The 6,000-nt window shown below is 35.4% G+C and overlaps 1 protein-coding gene and 1 non-coding gene across 5 annotated transcripts in view; one reads left to right on the top strand and one right to left on the bottom strand.

The window, feature by feature from the left end:
* EBAG9 (estrogen receptor binding site associated antigen 9) overlaps window positions 1-6,000 on the bottom strand; it is a 34,193-nt gene that overhangs the window by 23,958 nt on the left and 4,235 nt on the right. The gene's annotated exons all lie outside the window — the stretch shown is intronic.
* LOC112066423 (U6 spliceosomal RNA) lies at window positions 3,161-3,267 on the top strand. Its single transcript, XR_002892644.1, has one exon. It is a non-coding gene; the product is annotated as a U6 spliceosomal RNA (small nuclear RNA).

Below are 6,000 nucleotides of genomic sequence, written 5' to 3'. Positions count from 1 at the left end.
AGCCTGTGCTCCGCAACGGGAGAGGCCACAACAGTGAGAGGCCCGCGTACCGCAAAAAAAAAAAAAAAAAAAAAGAAAAGAAAAGGTAGCAGAAAACAAGGTAAAGGGGAACAAATATTAGACGGGACAACAAATAGCAAGAGGATAGAATTAAACCCAACTGGAGCAATAATCTCATTAAATGCAAATTTAAAGCCAGAGATTGTTAGATAGGATTTAAAAAAAGGAATTATATCATTACATGCTGCCTGCAAAAAATGTACTTTAAGTATAAAAACACAAATAGGTTAAAAGCAAAAGGATGAGGGAAAAATATACCATGCTAACACTAATCGAAAGAAAGTTAAATTGACTATTTCAATGTCAGAGAGTAGATTTTTAGGGAAAATAATATTAGCAGGCATAAAAATGTTCATTTCATAATGATAAAGGGGTCAGTTAATCAAAAGTACATAAGAACCCAAAACACATGTCCCTAATAACAAATTATGCCAATATCATTAAAGAGAGGTGACATTCTACTAGAGAATCTGCAAATATGAAGAGGATATTGAGAAAGTATAACTTTATGCCTATATTTGACAAGATGAAATGGACAAATTCCTTGAAAGAAACAAGTTATGAAAGCACAGCAAGAAAAAATAGATAACCTGAAAATCTCTGTATTTATTAAAGAAACTGAATTTGTAGTTAAAAATCCCCCAAGCCCAGATGGCTTCATGAGTGAATGCTATCAAATACTTAAGAAATAATACCAATTCTACACACACTGCCAGAAAACTGAAGGAGAGAGATTTTTTATCAACTCACTCTTTGAGGCTACCATTATACTGATACTAATCTAGACCAAAGACATTATCAGAAAAGAAAACTAGAGACCAGTACCTTATGAACAGACACAAAACTCCTTAAAAACAACCAACTAGAAATAGAAGGGAACTTTCTCAACCTGACCAAGGACATCTATGAAAAACCCATAGTAACATGAGACTTAATGGTGAAAAACTAGACACTTCCCACCTAAGATTATGAACAACATAAGCACATCTGCTTTTGTCACCTCTGCTCAACACCGTAGTAGAGGTTCTGGCCAGTGCAATCAAGCAAGAAAAGGAAATAAAAGGCATTCAGATTGGAAAGGAAGAAGTAAAACTGTATCTATAGTCTATGTAGAAAATTCAATGGAATCTATAATCAACTGTATTTTTTTTTTTTTTTTTTTTTTTGTGGTATGCGGGCCTCCCTCTGCTGTGGCCTCTCCCGCTGCGGAGCACAGGCTCCGGACGCGCAGGCCCAGCGGCCATGGCTCACGGGCCCAGCCGCTCCGCGGCACGTGGGATCCTCCCAGACCGGGGCGCGAACCCGGTTCCCCTGCATCGGCAGGCGGACGCGCAACCACTGCGCCACCAGGGAAGCCCCTAAAAATTGTTTTTAAAATTACTTGAAATATTATAATAAGGAATCTGAAGCAATTAAACAACAATGTAGGATTTAGCTGAGCAAATTTTAAAGAAAAAGGAAATGTTAGATGGAAACTTATCCTGAGGCTTTGCAATAATAATAACACAGAAAATTAATGTTACAACACTCATTAATATACTTACCTGTTTTGTTATTTTAAAAACTGAATCCCCTGCATCAGCAGGCGGACGCGCAACCACTGCGCCACCAGGGAAGCCCTCAACTGTATTTTTATATGTTATCATCAACTGTATTTTTATATGTTAGCAACAAATGATCACAAACTAAAATTTTTCAAAATTATAAGAGTACAGAAAATATATAGTACTTAGGGACAAATCTAATGAGAGACTTATGTATTGGAAACTATAAAATATTGCTGAGAGAAATTAAAAGACCCTTATTAACTTAAAGATCTTTCATGGCTCAAAGACTTGATACTGTTAGGATATCAAATCTCCCTAAATTGAACTACAGTTTCAGTGAAATCCCAATCAAAATCTCAGCAAGCTTTTTTCTCTAAAATTTGATAAGCTAATTCTAAAATTCATATAGAAACGTAAAGGACCTATAACGGTCAAAACAATGTTGAAAAAAATCAAAGCAGAAGGGCTAATACTACCTTATTTCAAGATTCATTATAAAGCTACAGTAATCAAAATGATGTAGTACTGGAGTCAAGACTGATAAATAGATCAATGGAACAGAATGGAACGTATAGAAATAGACCCACAAAATATGAACAACTGAAATTTATGAACATGTGAAGGCCATTCAGTGGAGAAGGGACAGTCTTTCTGACTAATAGTGCTGGAAAAACCGGATACCCATATGCCAAAAAAAGGCCACCAAAACCCAAAAAACTTCAATCCATATTTCACACCATTTACAAAAAGTACTCAAAATAGACCACAGATGTAAATATAAAACCTAAAACTAGGACTTCCCTGGTGGCACAGTGGTTAAGAATCTGCCTGCCAATGCAGGGGACATGGGTTCGAGCCCTGGTCCGGGAAGCTCCCACATGCCACAGAGCAACTTAAGCCCATGCACCACAACTACTGAGACTGTGCTCTAGAGCCTGCAAGCCACAACTACGGAGCCTGTATGCCACAACTACTGAAGCCCATGCACCTAGAGCCTGTGCTCTGCAACAAGAGAAGCCACCACAATAAGAAGCTTGAGCACCGCAAGGAAGAGTAGCCCTCACTTGCTGCACTTAGAGAAAGCCACGAGCAGCAATGAAGACCCAACGCAGACAAAAAAAACAAAAACTAAAACTAAAGCTAAAACTACAAAACTTCTAGAAAAATAAAATTGGACAAAACCTTTGTGACCTGGGTTAGGCAAAGATTTTTTTAGATACAACACCAAAAGCACAATCCATTAAAAAAATGGATAAACAGGGCTTCATCAAAATTTAAAATTTCTACAATTCAAAAACACTGTTAAGGGAATAAAAAGACAAGCCACAGACTGGAAGAAAATCTTTGCAAAGCATATATCTGATAAAGAACTTGTATCTGGAATACATAAGAATCTCTCAAAACTCAGTAAGAAAACAACTTAATTTTTTTTAAATGGGCAAAAGGTGTGAATAGACACTTCACCAAAGAAGATATACAATGGTAAATAAGTACATTGAAATAATGGTCAACATCATTAATCATCAGAGAAATGCAAATTAAAACAACACTTAGTGCTCACTTTGGCAGCACATACACTAAAATTGGAACGATACGGAGAGGATTAGCATGGTCCCTGTGCAAGGGTGACCCACAAATTCGTGAAGCATTCCATTTTTTTTCACTTTGTTATACAGCAGAAACTAACACAACATTGTAAAACAATTGTACTCCAATAATGATGTTAACAAAAAAACACTTAAAAACCATTACACACATGTTAAGATGGCTCAAATTAAAAATAGCAAGTACTGTCAAGGATGTGAAGCAACCATAACTCTCATACACTGGTAGTGGGAAGGTAAAATGATACAGCCATTTTGGAAAACAGTTGGCAGTTTCTTACAAAGTTAAACCAACATGTAGCATATGACCCAACCATTCTACTCTTAGGAATTTACCCAAGATAAATGAAACCATACACCCATTCAAAAACGTGTTGTTTTTGAATAGCAGCTTTATTTTTAATAGCTCCAAACTGGAAACAACCCAAATGTACATCAACAGGTGAATGGATAAACAAATTGTGGTATATACATATAACAGAACACTACTCAACAATAAAAAAGAATGAACTACTACTGCAAGCAATAGCATGGATATATCTCAAAATAATTAAGCTGAATGAAAGAAGCCAGACAAAAAAAGAATACATACTATATGATCCCATTTATTAAAAAAAAAACTCTAGAAAATACAAACAAATCTCTAGTGACAGAAAATAGATTAGTGGTGCCTTGAGATGCGGCAGGAAGGGGTGGGAAGGATGGAGTACAAAGGAGCATAAGTAAACACTTTTGGAGGTACTGGATATACTTACTATTTTGATTGTGGTGATGGTTTCACAGGAGTGTATATATTAATCAAAACTGATAAAATTTTACATTAAAAAAATGTGCAGTTCATTTTGTGTCAACTGTAGCTCAAAAATCTAGTAAAAACGATCTAATAAGACATTAAAAAAACAGTATTATGTCACGAGTTTTCAGATTCTGATTAGAATCTTAAAAGAAGTCATTAATACCATTATTTTATATTGATTATTTGTAACTATGGAGAGCCAATTTTCAGTAGGAAACTAAGTCAATTAGTGACAAGAAACATATTACAGAATTTCTCTAGGAATGGAACTCTGATTTCACAGCAGCATTTCAACATACCATAATAGCTAACTCTAACTCTAATACAAGCTTTCTTAGTGCTTTACATGTAATAACTCATTTAATGCTCAGAACAACCCTATGAAGGACTGGAGGTAAGTACTATTTTATTCCTATTTTAGATAGGGAAACCAAGGCACAGAGTGGTTAAGTAAGCTGCCCGAAGACACAGAGCTGTTAAGTTACAAAAGTGGAATCTGAACCCAGGTAGTCTAATGATTGAGTCCTAAAAGATCACACTCATACTGCCTCCCTATGATTAAATCAAAAGATATGATTTATATAAAAGAAATGCTAAGGAACTGGGAACTAGTTAAAGCCATGGCAACCACAGGATAAAAAAAATTCTCAAAAATGGCAAAACAGGTATTATTTTGCTAGCCTTTTAAACATGGTCATTATTTCCAAATATTTCTTTACACATTTTAGTCACCTATACCATATATGTACTACATATATTATCCTAACAATCACTAATTTAAATATTTCTTAAAATGAGTTTTGGTATAAGTTAGAGTTAAATATATTAAGTAACCATAAGTTTCCTCATTCAGAGACTCAAAATAAATACACAAGAGGTAAAAGGAAACTAAAATTTGTTAATTAATGAGAGATGGTTATTTTTCCAGTATAGAGGTAGAGTAGATCACATGTTAAATCAAGTCACAAGTAATTACAGGTATGTATACACACACACACACACACACACAAACACACACACGAATGATGTTTCTGACAATGGAATTTTATGTTTTAGCTTTTCCTTGCCTTTCATCTGTCAAAGGAGGAAAATTACTGAGTAAGCATTTAGAATCATGATTCTTATGTTGGGGTAATTTGAATATATCAATGTATCATCCAACTTCTTAGCTTTCTCAACCAGCAAACTTAAGATACACTGAAGTTAACTTTTCTGTTCAAGGTGAGGCAAAAACTAATAACAAAGTCACAACTAAAACTTATCCTACTCCTAGTCCATCAGTAAAAAGTTTCCAAGCAATCATTATAGTCGGTTAACACCAATATTTGGAGTAGAGTGACTCCATAAAACAAAAAGAAAACATAATTTAATATTTTTTTCCAAAATAAAAGAACATAAACAGTATATTTGGACTTCAGTTCTATACATATTTACTTAAAAGGGAATAAAATGTAACTTAAGTAATAATGATCATGGAGCCAAATTAAAAGGACAGCTGTATGTTCCATCTACGCAAAACTGAGATGCTGACTTTTATTTTAAAATTATCTTAGGGCTTCCCTGGCGGCGCAGTGGTTGCGCATCCGCCTGCCGATGCAGGGGGAACCGGGTTCGCGCCCCGGTCTGGGAGGATCCCACATGCCGCGGAGCGGCTGGGCCCGTGAGCCATGGCCGCTGGGCCTGTGCGTCCGGAGCCTGTGCTCCACAACGGGAGAGGCCACAACAGAGGGAGGCCCGCATACCACAAAAAAAAAAAAAATAAATAAATAAAAAATAAAATTATCTTATATGGATATAAGATAGGCAATGAAATTTAAAATATAATATAAATATTTAAATCTCCCTGGATAAATATACCATCACTGTACTAATATGCTATTTTAAGAAGTATTTCATGTGGATTAAAGGAGAGAGCACTGCTTTGTTTTCAATTACTAGATATGAGCAATAACCTCCTAAAGTCTTGAAAAGAGCATGTAATAATTTTCTCAAC

Source organism: Physeter macrocephalus, chromosome 15 (assembly GCF_002837175.3).
Source record: "Physeter macrocephalus isolate SW-GA chromosome 15, ASM283717v5, whole genome shotgun sequence".
NCBI classification, from domain to species: domain Eukaryota; kingdom Metazoa; phylum Chordata; class Mammalia; order Artiodactyla; family Physeteridae; genus Physeter; species Physeter macrocephalus.
The sequence above is the reverse complement of the archived record's forward strand: the minus strand, read 5'-3'. Positions and strand labels throughout refer to the sequence as shown.